Source organism: Periplaneta americana, chromosome 9, assembly GCF_040183065.1.
Source record: "Periplaneta americana isolate PAMFEO1 chromosome 9, P.americana_PAMFEO1_priV1, whole genome shotgun sequence".
NCBI lineage: Eukaryota > Metazoa > Arthropoda > Insecta > Blattodea > Blattidae > Periplaneta > Periplaneta americana.
Window position 1 is genome coordinate 15,344,279 of NC_091125.1, and position 23,517 is coordinate 15,367,795.

The following is a 23,517-nucleotide window of genomic DNA, read 5'->3' on the forward strand; positions in this document are numbered from 1 at the left end:
CAATGTGATTAGTCCAGCTGTGATTCGTAGCGTAAGAATACTTATATCGTAGTCGATGACCAAATGCATGCTCGACATAGCTTTTATCGAGTCATCAGTTCGCTGCTCTCTTGGTGCTCAGGAGAGAAACGCTGGTTAATCACATACTTCGCAAGCTAGGACTCCTTGCGTTTCTTGCTTAATACAAATATGATACATTCACCTTTCGTGAAACTTTTCCTGGATTGTCTCGAAATTAATTCCCAAACGGAAATCATGCTACAGGACGTGCTTAAGCCCTGGGGCATAACAGTTAATATTATGTATTTTTTTCCCTTGGTTATTTAGCGATGTTGCATAAACTACTAGGTTATTTAGATCGATGGGACTGGTGATAGCGAGATGATATTTGGCGAGATGAGGCCGAGGTTTCGCCATAGATTACCTGAGATAAGCCATACAGTTGGGGAAAACCTCGGAAAAAACCCAACTAGGTAATCAGCCCAATCGGGTATCGAACCCATCCGAGCACAAGAGGTAAGTGACTTAGTCGACTGAGCTACACCGGTGACATTATTATGTAATAGTCGTAGCAGTATAAAATAAATCGAAGTATTTTTATACTAATGTAGGGTACTTAACTGTTCATCATTCACCCATATGAATTCAATTATGTAGACCAATTTACCGGTAGAGCCGTTGCCCAGGAGGCTGGTCTACGCTACACCCACGATTAGATGAGATAATGATGAAGATTTTTTGCGATGCCACAGGGGACCCAGAGCTTTCGGAGAAAACCCCTGTGTCACTTGGACCACGGACTTGTCCAACACAAGTTATAAATCGGGGATACGCTGGAGATCGCACCTGGGATCATATGATTATAAATTCAGAGCTCTAGTCATTAGACCACCTTGACGGCTAGTCTTAAAAATTTTGAATTCAGCCTCAGGCTCCACATAAAAATTTTTAGGCGATATGGTAACTTGGCACTGGGGATTTGTTTACTTCTGAGTATAACCATTTTCTGGAATTTAACATTCCATTGTTATCGTTTAAGTAATCTCTTACTGTAATTAGGTATTTATTTATTTTCCCCTATTTAATATTACTCTGTCTCAAAACAATTCCTGTCAATTTACCTTAAGTGCCAGATCAAAAACGCAACAACTCAAAATATGTCATGAAAACAAACGTGCAAGTAAAATTCCGGGATCACTGTAATCACTTCAAATTCTGTTAATGATGTTTTTTATGTACGGTACTATAGCCTACTGTAAGTTCAAATTAGAGTGATGTAAATAGGATTTTTCACAGCAATATCAAACTTTAAATTCTGAGTTGTTTCTTTTTTGAAATGGGCAGTCGATATGTTTCTTTCAACAGTAACATAGCAACAAATAAAGATAGTCTACTTGATACCCAACCCAACCAGGGTTTAATAATTCGCCTCCTAATCAATTCTAAATTAATATTTATATTTAATTGAATTATTATTTTTTAAAACAATATAAACTCTAGTTAGGTAGACTATCATTGAAAAATGTATTGAAAATACAATAGAATGGACAGTGTACAACACAAATTACATTATATAACGAATATAAATGGTGGTTAATTATGGAAATCGATGACTTCAGTGCAGTGGAGGATATCATCTCCAGGGTGTTGCCAGCAACTTTTAATTTCCGGAAGACTTTTAAGGACTCCCGTAAAATTGTGCCTCTAGCCCCAATCATACGTAATTCCTATAACGTCCCATGTCTTGATGTTACATTTTGTCCCCAAATCACTGAAGCATGGTACATAAAATGCCCGTTATTTCTTTGCAGACTTCTTTAGGTTGTTCTTCGCTGTTCTCAAAACGGACTGTGGGATCTGGAATGAGCCCACATTTTTTTTTTTTTCGGTCTATAACAGTGATATCTGCTCTTCGAGTTCATCCGACAGCGGAAAGGCAACCAATTTCCTGTACACCTTATGCATGTCAGCCCGGCAAAGTTCATTGGCAATCATTGAGCGAATTTTATTGTTTATTATTATTTTATTTATTTATTGGTCGACCAGCAAACTTGCTACACAGACAACTGTTAAATTATGGCATATCTCTTAACAATACTGTGATGAGATTGGATGTAAAGACTTCTCTAATTAAATTTATTTTTAAATTAATTAATTAATAATTTCTGTGAAATGTAAGAAATTTATACATGATAAAAATATGATGCTGAGCTTCTGTGTTACTATGATTAAAATTTATGAAGAATCATCTGTATCGCTAGGAAAGATGTCCTTTTTAGTCTGATATGGTCTTGCTCCAATGTTATATGCCATAGCTCCAGGAACGCCCGGAAATTTGTTGAAGAAAGATTTTAACATTGAATGAATGTACTGATGTACTGTTCTAGTGGAATAATTCCCATTGCTGGTTGCAGCTGCTGATTTCTCACAAATCACGGGGCATTTGTTGCTGTTCGCAGGAACTTGTTCTGAAAAACGTGTAGGCAAAATTATTGTTTAATGCTTACCCCCTGGTTAATATTTGTGTTCCATGTTATGTTATTTCTGCATATTTATTAGTCAAACAATATTAATATTATGAACCAAACGGATGAACATCTAGGAAATTGCATTACGTTGAAAATCTTTGTGAATATTCTTAACTACATAATCCTTCGGGAAAGCTTGAAGTTACGATGAATTCTGTATTACTTACGTTCTTTAATTTTATTGCATACCGCTTCTGAGCGAATATTTTTGATTGTATACATTAGAATAAATGATAATCCTTATTGTTAAAGTAGAAAAATCGATAACACGGATGTAAAATAAAATTGTAACAATAAACTGATTAGGAGATGAGAATTTTAGAAGAAAATTGCAACGTAATGACGATTGTACTAGTATTTAGTTGGCATGTGTAGGCTATATAATATGATTTTAATTTGCGTCTGCTGTCATTTAGTCTGCTGTCAAAAAATCTGAAACTTAGAGTTCATAAAACAGTTATATTACCGATTGTTCTTTATGGTTGTGATATTTGGATTCTCACTTTGAGAGAGGAACAGAGATTAAGAGTATTTGAGAATAAGATTCTTAGGAAAATATTTGGTGCTAAGAGGGATGAAGGTACAGGATAATGGAGGAAGTTACACGACGTTGGACTGCACGAATTGTATTCTTTACCTGACATAATTAGGAACATTAAATCCAGACGTTTGAGATAGGCATGGTAAGTAGCACGTATGGGCGAATCCAGAAATGCATATGGAATGTTAGTTGGGAAGCCTGAGGGAAAAAAATCTTTGGGGAGGCCGAGACGTAGATGGAAGGGTATTCTTAAAATGGATTTGAGGGAGGTGGGATATGATGATAGAGACTGGATTAATCTTGCACAGGATAGGGACCGATGACGGGCTTATGTGAGGGCGGCATTGAACCTGCGGGTTCCTTAAAAGCCATAAGTAAGTAAGTAAGTAATATCGCGTTAAAATGAGTGAGATTTTATCTTTCAGAAATAAATGAGTTAAATATGGAAGGCGATAAGTGTTTCGATAGCTTGTTGAAAGAATACAGCTGTTAAGCAGACAGAGAGCATTCTAAAGCTATCGTTTATTCTCAACTGTGCATTTCCATTATAACTTCTAAATTGATTATGCAAATCTAGTCTTTCAGGTGAAGCTCCCTGTAAAGCAGATTTGAATAATTTCAAGGGAAAAATTGTTCCGGGGCCGGGTATCGATCCCGGGACCTCTGGTTGAACGTACCAGCGCTCTCCCAACTAAGCTACCCGGGAACTCCACCCGACACTCGTCAGCCCACACGAGTTGTGTGGATATAAAGGGAAAAGGTGAGACGGTGTCGGGTGGCGTTCCCGGGTAGCTTAGTTGGGAGAGCGCTGGTACGTTCAACCAGAGGTTCCGGGATCGATACCCGGGCCCGGAACAATTTTTCCCCTGAAATTATTCTAAATTGATGTTTAAAAAAATGAGTTCATTGTAATTCAGTTAATTAAAAATAATCTGTAAATGATATTAAGTTCTTCAGTTAGAAGCCTTCTTCAACTTTTAACATTTTAGAAATTATTAATATAATGAAGAAAAAAAACTAAGGAAGAATCTAGTGAAGAGCTTTGTGTGGAGTGTGGTATTGTATGGGGCAGAAACATGGACATTACGACGAAGTCATGAGAAGTGACTGGAAGTATTTGAAATGTGGATATGGAGAAGAATGGAGCGTGTGAAGTGGACAGACAGAATAAGTAATGAAGCTGTTTTAAAAAAAGTGGGTGAAGAAAGAATGATGCTGAAACTGATCAGGAAGAGGAAAAGGTATTGGTTGGATCACTGGTTGAGAAGAAATTGTTTACTGAAGGATGCACTGGAAGGAATTGTTGAACGGGACAAGAGTTCAGGGAAAAAGAGGATATCAGATGATAGACGACATTATGTTACTCGTATATGGATCATATACGGAGACAAAGAGGAAGGCAGAAAATAGAAAGATTGGAGAATGCTGAATTTGTAGTGAAAGACCTGCTATTGGGCAGAACACTGTGTATATATATTACCTTATTAACACTATGACAGAAAGCGTCACTAAATGAAACAGAAACACAAGTAGGTAGTGAAGAGCAATATTGGAATAAGGATCTAGCCATTTTGTAAAGAACAAAATAATATATTAGTTTCATTCGAGTAAGTTTAATAAGAAATATTAAGAAGAATATCGATACTTATTGTGGATATTGCTAGTCTTCAGTTTTACAAAAATGGAATTAAATAACAAAGAAAATATGAGATATTTCGAGTATTATAAACCATTCTGCGTAAAAGTAAGTAAGTAAGAAAAAATGTAATTTATTATACAATGACACATTTAATTCACTTTATATGAAATGTGTGTTAATCAAGAAAATTCCACACCGTAGACCGTAATGATGAGATGACGTAGGTGAAACAATGATGTTACCTGGAAACAACAGGGAAGATATACTGTATATTGATTAGGAATGAAATAAAACAATATGCTATAATTTTCAAAATTTTTTACTAAAGAAACATGTTTTATATTATCCATAACGAACACACACGGACAATATTGTTGTCATAGCCCAAATTTATTACAAGAACGAGGTGTAAGAATCTGTTTTAACTTATATCATCTTCATTTTATTGTTTTCATTTTTACAGTGATTTATTCTGTCATGAGGATGAGAAACATGTGTGGTTTCAGACGCATTAAATCATACAGATATCATAGCATTAGTTTAACTCTACACGGTCTTCACACATTTTATTTCTTTCTTTAGTGAACTCATCAGGTGTCATGAATGTCGAAGTGCACGCTCAGATTTCGAACATGTAGTGAGTATGATGTTCAGTCTGAATTACACCAATTTGTCTCTCCATGGAACACTTATTTGGCAAAGAAAAAATTGTTAAAATAGATATAATATGAGAATGAAAGTAATTATAATTTTAACAGCTAACGTAAAATCCATATTTACAAAAACACGAGTTTATCAACAAAATGAAATTTCAAAAATATCTTTATACCATACAGCATTCAAGTCATTCATGGATATGAAGAACCTTCTTAAGGAACATGGCACGAAAGATCATCGACTTGAAAGTTAAAATCAACTGCAGATACCTCTCTACTTTACCAGTTTTACAATACGGCTCTGGTGTACGTCACACCCATTTCTGTGACTACCATTAGGTCAATTTTTTTGCAGTGTTGACAGTTACAAATGTCATCTGCGGCAATTTTATGGTAACAATTTTTGTACTTTCTTCTCTTTTTCTATCTCAAGTTCTCAAAACTGCACTGAAATAGGCTATTATATTCATTTTTTTTTATTTTTTTTTAGTTGGTTATCTAACGACGCTGTATCAACTACTAGGTTATTTAGCGCCGATGAGATTGGTGATAGCGCGATGGTGTTCGGCGAGATGAGGCCGAGGATCCGCCATAGATTACCTGGCATTCACCTTACGGTTGAGGAATACCTCGGAAAAAAAACCCAACCAGGTAATCAGCCCAAGCGGGGATCGAACCCGCTTATATATTGGCTTATTCATAGCCACAATTAATATTTCCATTGTAATATCGACATTGTATGACTAATCTGTTTGAAATGTTTTTTTTTCTTAATTTCAAATGTAACTTTGAGGTAATTAGGTTTTATTTCTATAATATTCATAATTTTCAGCACTTCGTATCAAACTAATGAAATTCCTGTCCATTAACTTATATGCGAGGCAGTAAAAATGTGACATATATTTGATGAGCAAATTATAAAAATCAACGTCATGATGTATTAATTAGTTCTTCCTTATGTATGAACATCTGCTTAATAATGAACTGAAATAATTAAATAAAAATTATAACGAAGTACATTCTTCGAATACATAAAAGAGTTCCAGTGCTGTCGCAATAGAGATGAGGGAATATTTATGAAACGTTTGAATTTCCATATACCTACCGTATATTTGATATGTGGGGATATCTCTATTTATGGTTCTATTTTTACTACAAGTAGGATTGCATCTTGAGAGTGTTGTACTACTTTAATTATTTGATGGGACATGGTGTGTCGAATTCCACTTTGAGAAAATTGTTAGAGAATAAAGATTAGAATCAAGTCTCATTGAAACATTAAGTTGTTACCGGTATTATATATTTGTTAGAGAGAGAGAGAGAGCAAGGATATTAGTCCAAAATATAACATCTTCTAAGAAATTCATAACAGATCTTGGGATTGCCGTACAAAGCGAGACGAGACATTCATCTTAACCTGTGCGTAAAAATGAATTTTGAAAAGTGTCTTTATATCTTATTGCAAGTTTCACAGGATTCATGGAGATGGAATAGTAAAAAATTATCATTATATGATTATGTATTTATATAACAAAGGTTGAATGTTACATTTTTCTATAATATTTTACGGTATATTTTCTTCTCACTTTAACATGGTATTATCTTTAAAATTTTTCTTACATAAAATGTCCGATAATTTTTACACATAATTGATTTTGACGGTTGTAAGAGTGCGTGTAGATCAGGGAAATAAACACACATAGTCTCATCCTGCTGACAGTCCAAATTGTGGTGGTAACAGAGTTTTACATAAAGTTCTTTCCGTTACAGAAGTCGAGCCGCGGCTCTTTCTATAGTGTACCGCTAAGGAACTGCACAGGGAGGGTCTGTCTGATCTGGTTGGGATATAACATTATCTCGGTGCAAGGCAGGGTTAAACACAGTCAAACATTGTCGCCTTGGTGTATGTGTGTTAGTGATATGCATGTTAGTGATATGGGTAAGAAGGGATATAGTCAGCTTTCTACCATCATAGTTACACTGTGAACACAAGGAACCGCTCTCTTCCCCAAGTAAATGTGTGTTTGTGTGGTAACTGTATCCCTCAGTAAATTCATTTTCACATCCCAATGATAAAATCTATGTGGGCTTTAAGCGCTAGTACAATAGTGTATAAAGTTATAGTCATACGTGACCAACTCTGATCGTCAGATGTTTATATTGTTCTTATCAACTTAATATAATCAGAGTTGATCACGTCAGACATATTCAAGTGGATATGTGCACAAGCATTAATCAACATGTAAAACGTACTGATATTTTTTAACATTTCTTTTTCTTCTCGTTACAGAAATTTGCATTAAGACCTTACGAAATGGAAAGATTTAATCCTTTTATTTCTGTTTCTTAGAAAAACAACAGCGCAACATTTTCAAATATGGGGAAAAGTTGGCTTTTTGCATACAGTATAAAATAGTACGAAATCGCCTACACGAAACACTCTTGCGTATTTTACACGCAAAATATTTCGTCAAAAATTATAGTTAGATCATAATACAACTTTGGCGCTTGATTTTCCACGATTCCAGGGACCGTAGATCGACAAAAATTGCCCGAAAGCTAATTAATTTCCATATGCTTGTATGGTTTTACAACGGAGAATGGTATCGTGGCAATAAGATTAGGCTAGCTTAAACCATAAGCACACTGCCTTCCCAGACTTTGAATAGGATAAAAAATATTCTACATGAAAACTAAAATGCTACATATGAGGCTGCTATCATACTTACATATTAAAATTTTACCGATACAAGAAAATGAAAAGTTTTACACGAGTGAGAACTGGAATAATAGAAACATAATTCATATTATTATTTTTATTTATTAGTTTAACTTATAATCATAATGAGGACAGTCTATTAAAACGTTTCATAAACAGCATAACTTATGTACACTAGTCGCCTGGAATCTGAAAGCATAACGGCCGTAAGCTTCGTCTGTAAAACAGAGAGTGCGCATGCGCGAGCATATACTACAGTCCTGCTTCTACCCACCGCGTGACGTCACTCATGCTTGCAGATCCCAGGCGGGAAGTGTACTTGCTTTTAGGAATAAATCCATGTTGTTTACTATCTTGTGAAATTTGAAGGTGGATGAATTTTGAGCGGGAACTTTTTATAGTTTCTAAACTGAACGATATTTTCGACATGTAAAAGTACTTCACCTTAAATGAACTAGGAAATAGTTTAGTAAAAATTCATGAACACAATATCTAATACATTTTATTTCCTTTTGAATGAATTGGACTAAACCAAAAATTATGCCGTTAAAAACACAAGTCGGCAAGCAAACAAACAAAGCAGGAAATTAAAAAACTGAACTAATGAATACATTACCAGGCAGATTTATTCTATTTAGATATAAATTGACTTCTGTTTCAACAGAGAAGAAGTGAATTAATACTTTTATATAAAGAACATAATCATAAGTGGAGAAATGGGTTATTCACTTTTCAATAAATCTTTGTATTTGCAATATGAATCCGAAAATATATTCAATTTAACAGTTGAAATTATGTTTTACGTAGGAAAGTGTAGGCCTAATATCACTTCTGAGATTGCTTCTTCTGTAAGAAATACGTATACAAAACGTAAGTTTGATATTCATAGTCAAAAACACAAATCAGAATTAACACATTATAATTAGGCTAAGTAGGCCTATCTGTAAGTATAGTAGATGAAAGAAAGACTGGAATATCGTGACGCGGTGGCTGAAAATAGGAATATCACGGAATGATAAAACTGCGACCTTCTCACAGTTGTTCAATCCAAATAGGTTTGTCAAGCATTACGAGTATATAGTTACAGTACTGACAGTTGTGATGAAAGTTTTCAATCGATGGTGCATACAGCACTCATAATTGTATCCGACTTTAGTAATTATTTATGTGTGACAGATTGAATACTCAACATCTTAATGCAGCAAGTTAGTTTCTCTTAAATGAATCAATAAAACTAAAAGATAATTTTTCCAAATAAAAATAGAAGAGGGCGGCCTTTCATATTGCATAAAGACGGTATTACTTTGGGCCTCACTCATGGGGCACCGGGATCGGCTCTGATATTTTGAATGGAATTATGGAACTTTGTTTTGGATAATATGGTCTCCTCAACAAATCGGCCAAATTGCGTTTTAAACATTTTTTCTAAAATGAGGTCTTAAGAAGTAACAGTGTGCTAGGAATGAAGTATAGTATACTATATAAAATAATTATTACTAAGCTATTACTTTGCATCAATTTATTAAATGCTCAAAGTAACTTCCATTAACATATAAGCACTAATAAATTCTTTTGTGGAGTCTTCTTCTAACATATTTTGTCAACAAACAGGGAGTAACAGTGCAAGTATTCATTTCTTCAAATTCTTTTTTGAAGGTAGTTGCTGTAGACACGACGTTTTACTTTATGTATCCTCATAAAAAGTAATCCAAAGGGATAATGTCAGGTGAGCGGACAAGCCATGTGAGAAGTCCAGCACGTCCAATCCATCTATCTCGAACTTGTTTAACAATTTATTGTCTTCTACATTTTACGAAATGTGGCGGCGCACCATCCTGTTGGTACTACATTTCACCTCTTATATTGAGTACGGTAGTACCTTCTCCAAGGGTGTTGTATTAAATCCCTGCGGTGGCTATGTGGTCTAGAGCGCCAGACTGTCACTCAGGCGGTACAGATTCGCTGGCGGACAAGTTCGCAGATACGGGGGTTTTCTCGGAGTCTATATTGTTTACCAACATGCTGTAACTTCTTAATTAAGACCTCATTTTAGAAAATATGTTTCAAACAAAAGTTTCCTTATTTGTTGAGAAGAACCATAATATTAAAATATCCATAATTCCATTAAGAATATGAGTTGCCCAACGGTGCACCATGAGGTGGGAAAGCGAAGGAATGCCATTCATGACGCAATCTGAAAGGCAGGCTCCGGCTAATGAGATATGAACAAAATTGCATTTAGTTTTGTTGATTCATTTAAGAGAAATTGACTTGTAACACTTTGTGTGGGACCCTCTATACGTATATAAGAAATAACAATACCATGCAAATTCTGCAAACAAATATGCTTGCGTACAGCAAAACGTGATTATGTAAAGTGAACACGTTGAATTCGAGTAAATTTACACAGAATAGTGCAGAATGTTGAAATAAAAATAAAATTGGAAAAAAAAAAAAAAAAAACATACTAAGTCAGAAAGCAGAAAAATAATATTGATTTTAAAGAATCAGAAGAAAAGTAACATTATCTACAACTCTATACATTGAGAAGTAAAAACGCCAAAATAAAAAGCTCATGAAATTTACGTATATGTTTCAGAAAATTTTGCATACTATGAAATATAATCTTTCCTTAGAAGGGATGTTACAGAATTTATCCACTACAATTTTAAGACATATTACTTCAGTGTGAAAATTACTGTTTTTAAGATAAATGGATTGTTTTGTAAGTTATTAAATTTTATTATAATTACAATTTAATGAGATGTATTAGAATTCGAATACCGCTTACATCCGCTGATGTTTCCTAAATGTAAATCGTAATAGCGTAATCTCAGAATATAAAGTTAAAATACAAAAGAATTACCGGACTATTTTATGACGTTAAGATGTTCGTAAACTTTTTTCGGTTAAGGTTAGTCAGTTGAAAGCAGTGAGCTACAGGTTTGTTAATAACATCACGAACACAATCGCACATTCACACTATGATACATAGAACCACCAGTGAGTGAACCCCATTATTTAGAAGAGGTCACACACAGACACAGCTAAACAAAACACTAACAAGAGTTACTCGTGTATTGTTGTCATTAAAGTGTCAAAAATAAAGTCTCTATGACGACGTAATAATACGAAGACAGGACAGGCTATGGAGAACACTCGGCACACCCACGTTCTTTCGATCGACAACTATTTTATTTATTTCACCGTGACCGTTAATTGCTATTGGCGCACGTAAACAATTTGACCAATACACAAAGTGCATTACTGTCCACAGATTATTCACTGTTTTTTAAACATTACAGTGTATCATTCAATTACAGATAGTCTACTTACCTTCCAGGTTACATGTAGGAAATAGAGAAATATTGTTACATTCTAAATATATCGAAAATTATTTTACTTCTTTTCCAGAAAAACACAGAAAATAGCAAAGCTATACTTTTTAGCGTCCTTAGTTATTTCACAGTTGATAAGAGTTTTTTTCTCAACACAGCATTATACACATCTTTCGAGTCACACCAAAAGAACACCGAAGAACGCTCATGTGAGAATTATATTTATTAAACAGAAAAATGGCCTGAAAGTACTATTAAACGTGTGAAAATAGTATAACATTCCTAAGCATCAATACCCATAATCTAATGTCCGTTTTGAAATTTGTTCAGTGACCGTAAGCTCAGAGACAAGAAATCGTCACTGGAGAATTTATTTTTGTGAATAAAGGGCGTCCTTCATTTTGCGACAAACTTGTTCTGTCTAACCACAATAGCCACTAGCTTTCTGTTATTATTTACTGTGTATCGATAATTAGTGTGGAGCTTCGCAGTTTGGTAGTTTTAACCTTCTCAAGTTCCTTAAATAGTAGTAAAAGTTTATCACGACGAGTACACTCTAGCACAAGCCGAAGCTGCTTCTGACACGTTAATGGAGTGAGATCATAAAATCAACTCTAAGTGGAATGAACTTTGTAGAAAATGCTATGATATAAATGTAGAAGATAACCTAATATGATGATTCTAATTCATTGCAAATTTTACTTTATTAGTTTTTAATGCGTCCGCAATATTTATACCTATCAAACATCGGGTTTATCTGTCCACAAGAAACAACTTCGCTCTTTATGAATGGATATCGAAGAAATTTGGTTTAAAATTAAAATCAAAGATAGTTTAAGCTGATTAATTAAACTTGACGTTTCTTTTTATGTTTAGGTAGTATAATTCCCATTCATAAGATGGAGTTTAACAAAGTGCTTATACCATACAACAACAATGAAATGCTTTACAGTTTTACACAATTCACTGCAAAATTCTGATATTACTCGTATTAAGAATAGTTCATTTAGGGGAAATCGTAAAAATACTAATGAATTAATCACTATATAATTTTATAAAATGACATTTAGAATAAATATAAGATAGTGCAGAATACGGTTGAACGTAATCATGGATTGTTCAAGAGAGAATTTGATTGTAATTTCCCTCCCTCATTGCTAGTGAAGTACAAAGATAACGGCAAAAGACTAGAAATTATAGACGAATGGGCTGAGATTGAAAGGGATTCCACGATAACAAAACTAAAAATATATGTAACTAGTTAATAGGGAACTAAAGCAGAGGTGAAATAAGCATACTGCTGTATTAAGATGGAATGATTGGGAATGGAAATATTTTAGTCTATTTAATTCTAAGGTGTCATCTGGCAGATCGAGAAGGAAATAACTAAAGAAAAACGTAGTTATTGCATCAAAGGATGTCTGAAGGAATGTCATTTTTACTTTTATTAATTATACAAATCGGAAAGATGTATGTGGCTAATAGGGTCATGTGAATAGATAAATGTGTCCATATTATTTTTATTTTCTGTGAAAGTGAGAAGATTCAATCCAAAGATGGAAATATTTTGTCAAATTATTTTTCAAAGAGACACATAGCCTACAGTAAGTCTATGTCCCAAGCAAAATGTATTATTTTATTATGTTAAGTTACTTTAGCTATCACATAGTTACGTAGTGTATGATAATGTATGCAGTTCCTGAAATAGTGAAAGATTTAGGCCTACAACATGAATTTGCGGAAACTTTAACATGACAGCTGATGTTCTAGCTGTTTGTTTATCGTTGCGTCCAAAAGCAAAGGACTTCAGTACTTATTAAAACGTTGAGGTAGTTCCGTTACGAAAGATCGGATCAGTCTCTTTCCAGTGAAGTTATACCATTGCAGTCCGAGTATACTTGCCACAAATAGAATTACCCATCTGGGTGTGTAATGTCATATCGACTTAATGTATAATAAAATTTGTACACTGCGCAGAGAACGCATTTACATGACAAGTCATTGCATTTTGTGATAGAGATTTGTATGTTCAGAAAGAGCTATAGAACTAAAGAGAAGTGACAACCTGAGAGAATAACAGTAAGGGTATCTAGTTGCCTTAATGATTTAATGTGGAGAACCCAATACATGCACAAGTAGACAAATAGGATTAATAGCCAGGTTAAAAACTGTTCTAATATATGCAACTAAAACACTTACAGACACCGTAAGGAAGAGCAAGTCTTAAAACGGAGATAAAATTACTGCCAAAAATTGTGATGAAAACAAGATATCATAGAATATGAAATGACGGCAATGTACAACAGTGTACAATAAATGGTATTGGTTCGAAAAAGGAAGTAAAATGATAATACGATCACGCATCACGTATGATGGAGAGTATCTTTCTCGAAGATAGGGATAATGTACTAAGAATAAAGACGGATTATTAAACCAAGAGAAAATGAAGGAACTGAACTGTAGAATGAGAGTCGGTACGCCTACAAAAAGAAGAGGCGTATTAAATTGTCGTGTTAAGACACGTCGTATTATTTTTTATTACATAGAATATCTCATTTACCTACGGATTTCATCACGTGACATAAATCGAAGCAAACGTAGGACTTAAAACAACTCACGCGTCAATGCCACAAGAGAGGTAAAAAGACATTCTTCGCAACACTGACAGTGTAAGGGTGAAGAGATTCTCATAATAAACGTAATTGATGTAGTTTTTAAGTACACGTTTGTCTATTTATAAATATAATGCAGATTATAAGAATTTAACTTGAAAAATTCAGTGCGCACTGGTTCCAAAACGATGGTAAATAGTTTTCACTTTATGAGAGACATGACATATTCCTGTAAAACATGCTATCTTTTCTTTCAATACAAAGCAACAATGAACTTCATGCGTCGAACATTCTTAGTTCTTTACGAACTTCCACTGTACAGCTAAATGAATGGAAAAGTCCATGTTACAAGTTAAATAAAGTAAAATTAGCTGAATGTTGAATATTTTCACGATGTAACTGAATCAAGTGAACTATTTCTCGTGGAGAAGTAGAATAGAATTGTCTCATTGGTCCATATTAATGTTTTAAGATTCTTCGTGCATTGATCTTACTAGTGATTGTAAACATGATGACACTCAACAATTTTTCTTCTATATATATATATATATACATATATATATATATATATATATATATATATATATATATATATATAAACGACACTATCTTCCTCCACGATATGTCATTAGCTCATTATGTACATAGCAAATTTTGAATAATGTTTGAATATAGCTAGGAAAACTATATTACGGCGTCTGCTAGAAACTCTTTGGCTCTTGAGATAAAAAATGATCATGCAATAAGTAATTACGGCACCGGAGTTGCGCTTGGACGCCGGTTCGATCCCCACTTGGGCTGATTACCTTGTTGGGTTTTCTGAGGTTTTCCCCAACCGTAAGGCGAATGTCAGGTAATCTATGGCGAATCCTCGACCTCATCTCACCAAATATCATCTCGCTATCACCAATCCCATCGACACTAAATAAACTAGTAGTTGATATAGCGTCGTTAATAACCAAGTAAAAAGAAAAGAAGTAATTCCGCAAGAACTCTTAACATACTCTGAACCAAATACATACATCTATTCTATTATCCAGCTAGAAATAGTTGTATTAATTTCTCTAAGTTTTTAGTCAAATTATTAAAAATGTTACACTAACTTTATTGTTTTCAGTCTGTTATAGTACGATCGTACGTTGTTGACCTTCAATTTAAGAGAAGGAATTTAATTATTATAAACATACGGGTACGTTGCGTTACGTGAATTGAGATCAACAGAGTGCAGCCAAAATTCTCCAGAGTTGACAATAATATAGAAAAGGGTGTAACAATTTTTCTGATTAATTGATAGGAATTCCCCTTTTTGGAATGTAGGCACTAGAATATTAAGGCAAGGCTATCTGAGTAACAAAAATATAAAGGTCTTCAGAGAGAGGAATTATAACCTGTCATCACTCATTATTCAAAGCATAATATTCCAAATGCACTTCCTCAGTAACCAGTTCTCCAAAGAAATTTTAGTAGCAAAATATTTGTAATAATTTTATTAGCTTTTCACTATTTTGAATTCCGTACTTTACAATTTAACTGCGTCGGAATAAGACTGTGAATTCTGGAATAATCTGAAAACAGCAGTTTAAAAATGATCTCACGTGTTGTACTCTTGTCACGAATCATTGCACAGTATCTGTTGCTAGGTAATTTAGGTAATTGTAAGGGGCGTTCAGGCGACTGGATTCACTGCGACATCTTTGAATTTAGCTGAGATTAGCTTACTTTATAAGGGATAAACTACCTCAACCAGACCAAACAAATCTAGTTGTCTTTCTGCAGATATAACCTGCTTTAAAAAAATAAAGCAGTTCAAAATATAAATATTAATAAAATGTACTGGTCAAATTGTTTCATACGGTTTAAATAAAACCATCTTATTTACAACGCCAAACTCTACAATGCAAAAACACGAGGCGTTGTCGAATGTCGTGTGAACTAACAAAAAAAAAAACACACTGAAATCATACCTTACAATAACATTTTCTTACATTTAGTAGCCACCCTATAAAAATCATTTGAGTTACCAAACGGTCGTAACAGTTCTACTGTGCATAACCTTCAACTTTAGAACCATTTACAAAACACTTTTCTTTCTCTTTTTTCTATTGTCTGGAACCATCCTCTGCTTAGGGTGGCAGGCAGTATGCGGCTGATGATAGTATTTGGATTAGTAATCAATAAACATAATAATCCTTGTATATATGATTCTTCGTTAAGTTCAACGAAAACAAGTCTCTAAAATATTACCTTTCAAAAAGCTAACTCATGATGATATTACTGTTATTATTAGTTATATGAGTAGTATACAAATAATCTGCTACTTTCAAATTCCTCCCGCTCGTTACAGAATTATGTTCATTGGTAGAGTCTACTTTAAAAAATTGACAGCCTCGATCGGACTATTAAGTATACGGTATAATTATATATTATTTACGAGTAGATAAGAAATCTTCTGAAAAACCTAAGTTGATGAAAATGTAGTTTTTAATCTCTTTCCATTAATAATCCCTGTACCTTAGACACATAGATTGGTTAATTTGGTTCTTATGTTCGGCGTTGCAGTTTTTGAAAATATGATATTATTAGTATTATTATTATCATTACTGTTATTATAGTATAGTTGTCCGGCACCAATGGGAAGCGATATTATTGTTATTGTTGCTGCACACCTTTTCAATTTTTCAGAGCAGCAAAAATATTTATATAACACAGAGAAATAATGTAAAAAATAGAAATCATGCTCATCACACTTTCTAAACTAGGTAGTATGCTTCGTACATCACGTGATAAACTAATAAAAATTGCATGTTTTTCTCAAGAAGTATTCTTGTCTTCACATGTTCCTGCTGCTGCTTTGTTGTCATTGATGTTGTAGCATCTATTGTTGTTACATCGAACAGGCACTTCTCAGCAAATATGTAGTTATGTAGATTCGTCATCTTATTGTTTAATTTCAGCCATGGAAGGCGATGTTCCACTGTTTGTGTCTGCTCAGATTCTTTTTCGCGTGATACTTAATTTCTCACCTTATAAATTCAAGTATACATCCCAGAAAAATTATTCCCAAAATCATTGACGATTCGATGCTTCCTAACTTGATTGCATATCTCTCCTCTCTACACAAAACAAAGAATCTAATATTTTCTTTTCTACCAGCACCTCATTAGTGTCATTTGCTGGTGGAAGAATATTTAGAGCAACTATCCGAGATTAGTTGCGACGCCGGCCGGTAGAGGGTACTGCTACCGACTCGGACTTCACCCTGCAAGGCATTGGACCAGGTCAACCTCTGGAAAAAAAAGAAAAGAATGGTGAGTCATTATTATTTTACTTAATGATAAGCCAAATAAAAACGAGTTACAAGAATATCATTACTTTATTTCTTCTTTAGGAGAAGGAGCACTTAGTTCTAAGTAGTTGTAACTGGATCAAATTCGATGTTGAGATGTTTTAGAAACTTTCATCAGTCATATCGATGATTTCAAAAATTGGCCTACTGCACTGCTTATTGCATTGTTCACTTGTAATATGCTTAATTTATCCCTAGTATAAGTCTTTGAGACCTACAGAATAGCGGGAGGTAAAGGCTCTCATCTTTGAAGACAATCGGTATAAGTAATGTAGAAATATTAGTCCGCCTTTATCTCCAAAGAAAACTCCACATATTCATTTCTGTTAGGGGTTGAGTGAACCCTAGGGCCATTGTATAACCGGAAGGATTGGGCCAATTGAAGTAATCAATGACTAATCGTGATGTAGATCCCGTGACCTTCGACTTTGTACCGTAGCGCCTTAATCACTACGCCACCGCGTTCCCTTCACTTCTAATGTAAGTTAGTAAAATTAAATTTGTATATTTTTCTAACTAAATCAAACTTTCCAAAAATATTAAAAAAAGGTACATGTTTGGAATTGGTAGGCATAACTACTACACACATATAAACAATTTCAAAGGCAGAGGTATATGGCTTGGCTTTTTTTGAAACAAGGAATCCGCGGTCTTACCTAATTGGGAAATACAGTTTTATTTAGTTAACTGGGAGTCACAATCTTATACAGTCATCACTACACCACCAGCCTGTTACGCAGTCGATCCTGATCATCAAAGAATATGCGATCTTTTCTGGTTTGTCGTTACAGAAATTTCGGATTCGTCTTATAAAATAAACAAAGAAGCACTATTGACCAGCGTGAATATTTTATTATAATTCATTTATTTATTGTACAGTACTTTTATGTCCTGAAATTTTTAAATTAATCACTCTGATTGATATTGTTACCTATATTAGCTACAATGTCACATAAGTAATACTGTCATTTCGATATTATACAAAATTATTATAAGTTTAATATATATTTATGCAACAAGTTGCAAAATGATAGCGTTTTAAGTACGAGAAGTGAAGTGGATAACACAGCGAGTGCATAAAAAGCTAGTTTTGGACGTATTTCATAGAAGATTTTTTAAACAGTCACTCTAGAATTCCTAATGCATTTATATTTTAAAGAGAATAAAATTGTTGATTCGTTCTCTCGCAATGGCGAACTTCTGATGTAAAAGACGAAAGGGAATGACATTTGTATGGAAGGAGGTACATTTCACGGCCCTCGGATATGCAGTACATTATGGTGATTGTTTTGCTGGTTCTTAAGAAGTTGTTTAAGTGGAGTTCTGCTTGTCATGTAATTTTGGAATATACGATTAATACAACGAAAGTGATAAATATAATTAGGAAAATGAGTGATTCGGAAGTGAATAATGTATGTATCAAATCTCCAAATATTGTAATTTCCAATTTAAATAATTGTGTTGTGAATATTTATTATATAAATAGTTGGAATTTATGTTTTCAGTATTTCTAATTAGCGTGCTTAAAAGTACTTTTAGGCACGGAAATTTACTTTTAAGCACGCTAATTTATGGATGCGGAAATCAATGACTTTTCGATACTAAAATGAGAATCGAAAAGTAGGTATGTAAGTATTTAATGCTCAACCAGATTGATACAACATCATTTGGTTTCTGGCAGACCAGTACAAAGTCACCATAGAGGATTTAAAATTTACAAGTTCTTTACAAACATTTAAATGTTCCCAATCCATAATAGAATTTTCCTCATTACAAACGACGCACTGAGGTGATGGTAAAATACCCAGTTTATATAAATATTCCGCCAGGCAGTCGTGTTCTGTGGCAATCCTTATGGCAGCTACAGTCTCTTCACGGTGGTGATCAGGAAGTATCTCTGACTTGTCAAAAAGACCAGCCCATTTCTTGCCATCACTCTTTATTTGAAGATCTGAGAAACTCATTCTTAACCCATTAATGCCCAGATAAAAAAAGGAATTCATAATTATATAATTTTATAATATTATAATTGTTACACCTTACTGAGTATAAATACACAAAAATTACAATTTTTTCTCTTCCGGTATAGTAGATATGACCTGTATGATATAACATACGCTGGGCAGTTACGGTATCAGTTTCATACAAATATTTAATAGGCCCCTACAATGTAAGAACGGAATTTTGAACTAACATTTGAACAATATATCCATGACTAATCACTTTAATTATCATTTTAGATACTTCAACAACATTTTTTTTTCGGTTTTCTTAATTTTATATGATATTTTAGAAAACAGGTATCAAGATGAAGATCAACATTACATTTGGCGCAACAAAATTTATCACATTTCCCACGGTAAGCACATCTGCGCCGAGTGCTTTACCAGACAACTAGGTGATCAAGTCTATAATAACGTATTTTATTGAGAACTTGGTTTCTCCTTTTAGGTGTTACAGTCTTAGAAATGCCCATTAGTGGTGTTGTAAGCAATGACTTTACAATTTGTCTTGTAAATTCCAGCAAAAATATTGCCTTCTGATATTGTCTGTACAGCATCCACAAGTTGACTATTGATCAGTTGATATAAAATCTGATAAGCAGGGAACGGATTTATATGGACTAAAAATATATGAAATATGTAAATATATATGTAGTTATTTTTACCAAAATATGGAATTAAATATGGATTTTTACCAAAATATGGAATTAAATATGGACTTAAAATTATAAAAAAATGACTATGTACGTTAAATATTGGTACATTTTAATCAAACTAAACAAAAAATATAATGGACGTACCTTATCTTCCAATGTAGTTTCAACAAAACACAATTTTTATTGTCTGTTACCATAACAATAGGTTACAAACATTTCTTTCAAGTGCTGAAAAGTGAATCTTCTTCTATTGTCTCTGAGGATAGATTTATACTGACTAAAAGAGCGTTCGACGTCACAAGAAGTAACTGGTACATAATTCAATTTCACAATGTCTGCTGGGGATAAGTCCAAGTTAATCTTCACTGTTGATTCACCACTCATCACAGCAACAACCTTTTGTAGTTCTTCATATCCAGGGTTTTTTGAAAGTACAGTGTCCACCTTAGCTCTTACTGCATCTGCAACTTTACCTCTACCACGATTCAGTTGTTCCACAGTACTATTTATAATTTCAAAACTTTCAGATAGTGAAAGGTGCCTATTTTGGAGACTTTTGAGCGTTTTTATGATGCATGAAAATGTATGCTGAATGTGAGCTAAGTCATTCTTCACACTTATGTCACAGGTAACTGTTTTCGCAGTATCAATTGAGACTGCATCTTCAGAGTCCAATGCAAGGAGAACATTGTTAATAGAGTCTATATGTTCGGCATAATATTCAACTGCTTCTAGCCATGTACCCCATCTAGTTAAAATTGGCTTTGGTGGCAATGGAATTTCAGGGTACATTTCTTTCAACACGTTAACTCTACTGGGAGCTTTGAGAAATACTTTTTTCACTGATGAAATCAACAAATCTACTTTAGGGAAATTGTCTCTGACCACTTCTGCCACACGATGAAATGCATGCGCCACACAAGTAAAATGAGTCAATTTAGGATATACAACAGATAATGCTTGTCCAGCTTTGACCATATAAGGGGCAGCATCGCTAATAAAGAATAACACATTATCGTACATAATACCCTTTGGCCACAGGATACCCATAGCTTCGTTGAACAGTTTAACTATAGTTTTGTTATTGCACTTTTCTAGAACATCACAATGTAAAAGAATTCGTTCAGAATATTGTTCACTTAACAAACCGATAACTACATTACCAACAAGTCTACCTTCTTTGTCGGGAGTCTCATCAATGGAAACCCAAATTGAACTATCTTTAATTTCATCTCTTATCTTCTGTATTGTCTCATCGTAGATGGATGGAGCATACGTCTTCCTAAGTGTTGACTCATCCGGGATTGTATGTTGAGTATATTTTTCAAGGAATTCCCTGAAGACCTTATTCTTTAGTTTGTAGAGAGGAATATCAGCAGAGATGAGAGAACGGCACAGGTCGATGTTAAACTCAGATCTTACATTCGATGTTGTTGGTTGTGTTAAAAACAATTGTCTCTGCTTGGAATTTAGTTGTTTGTTGGCCTGATGTTTACTAGTTGTAATGTGTTGTTGCACCAGGAACTTTTGTGTAGATGATACTGCACACTGACACAAATTACAAAATAATATTTTATTGTCAGTTGATAAACCATCTTCTTTAAATTCTTAAATGTAACTTGTTAGTTTTGATTTTAAATTGACTGAATGACGTACTTTTGGCATATTTACCGTCTTTATAGTATGATTTACAAAACTGAACCTATGTGTACTCTGACTGGCATTTAACTGTTGAGCTGCACAACTGAAGTCTGTTAAAAATTTTAAATTAAATTAATACAGTTTTGTAACTTACTTTCCCATTGTTGATAGGACTGCTAATTTTCAAATAACTCTGATGTTAAAGGGATTACTGAACATGTGTTTAAATCTCTATTGTTGAAATGTATTTTTAAAAGTTAATGGAATTTTGTTTTGTTTTATTGTTAAACCTAATATAATATGGACTGTTTTATATGAAATATGGAAAATATATGGAAATTAACGAAAATATGTACTAAACTCTAAAATATGGAAAAATATGGAAAATAAAAGTAGGATTTTTCAACCCTACACATTGTGAAACATAAAGATAATGCAAAATATAAATTATATTAGCTTTATAAGTAAATATGTATTTACATATAAATCCTTTCCCTGCTGATAAGTGACCAGTACCATTTCTTGGACCATAGTCGAAGTCGATAGAGTCCTCTCAATTTGCCAAACATATCCACACCACCCATACACTCATTATACATTTTTATAACTTTAGGTTGTTGAACAATGATTTATCCTTAGTTCTCCACCGTGAGCATGAGCCTAAAGAAATTACATCTAGTGTTGCTGCATTTGTTGCTATAGTGACCTGAGCATTGTCATTCCATCGTCAGATTACTAGATGTGTCTTTGATGGCATGGCAAGTCCCTCTAACGGATTTTTTTTCAGATCCTTTGGAGGTGCCTTTTCAATCCCATCAGCTGTTATAATTTCAAAGCACGTGATATTTACTGCTGAAAATTTTTACAATAGGAAGTGAAATAATTGTCTATAAACAGTTTACTGTCATCAGGTAGCAATCCAACACAAAGTGCTCGTTCGAATCTCCCTGTATACGGTTCGAACTTTATAAGGTACCCTGCAGGCGTCATCAAGCACGAAGGCTTATACCCAAATCTGATTGTTTTTCATCGTATGAATTGCTTGATACTACGATGACAAAAATATGGTTCAATTGCTTTGTCAACTGAATATGAATTTGGAACAATGTCAACCATGTTCCGGAACATTTCATTTAGACGATTGAAGAGGGGCCTAAGTTTGTATATTTTATCATTCTTGTCAATTATGTTATTGTGACTGAAATGAAGGAAATGATGAACTGTTTCAAATTTGTTTATGGTGATACAGTTTGCAACTAGAATGTTATGCTATCAGGACGAGTGTGCCACTACATTCTTCGCGAAGGCAATTAGAGATATCCAGACAAAAGCAAAATGCCAAGGTATTGATACATGTCTTCCATAGATCCTATGATATATGGATAATCTTTCATTACGGCATATTTTACAGTTTCTCGAATTGTGTGAGTAATGAACAACAGTAAGCCAAATGTCTCTAGTAGCCTACTCACTCACCCTGCGCGGAAAGGATAATACGTCAGTATTCCGTAGTGTCCCCCTTTCACCTCTTTCCAGGGGTTGGAATTAAAACTCCACTTCTGAATACCTCTGCTCTAGGCTTATAGTTTGTAGGTTTTTTGCCGTCCATTTCAAACATGATTCAAGGAGAATTCATCTAACAGAATATACAGAAAATGATATCGTTACTGCTCAGCGTATGATATATCATACCATATTTAGAAACTGAAATTGCTATGCTTCTATACAAAGATACATGTACACCAAATGGCCTGAATTATTCACGAATACATAATAAGTAATATTAGAACTAGTTTCATAATCCATGATATAATTTATATTTAAAATAAGTACCTTTA

The 23,517-nt window shown here is 33.9% G+C and overlaps 1 protein-coding gene across 1 annotated transcript in view; it reads right to left on the minus strand.

Moving 5' to 3' along the window:
• Positions 1–17,180: 17,180 nt before the first annotated feature.
• The window catches only part of loaf (lost and found), a 229,330-nt gene continuing 222,993 nt past the window's right edge, over positions 17,181–23,517 (minus strand). Inside the window, exon 7 of the mRNA XM_069834436.1 lies at positions 17,181–17,319. The gene's annotated coding sequence lies outside the window, so the exon portion shown is untranslated. The remainder of the gene's footprint in view (positions 17,320–23,517) is intronic.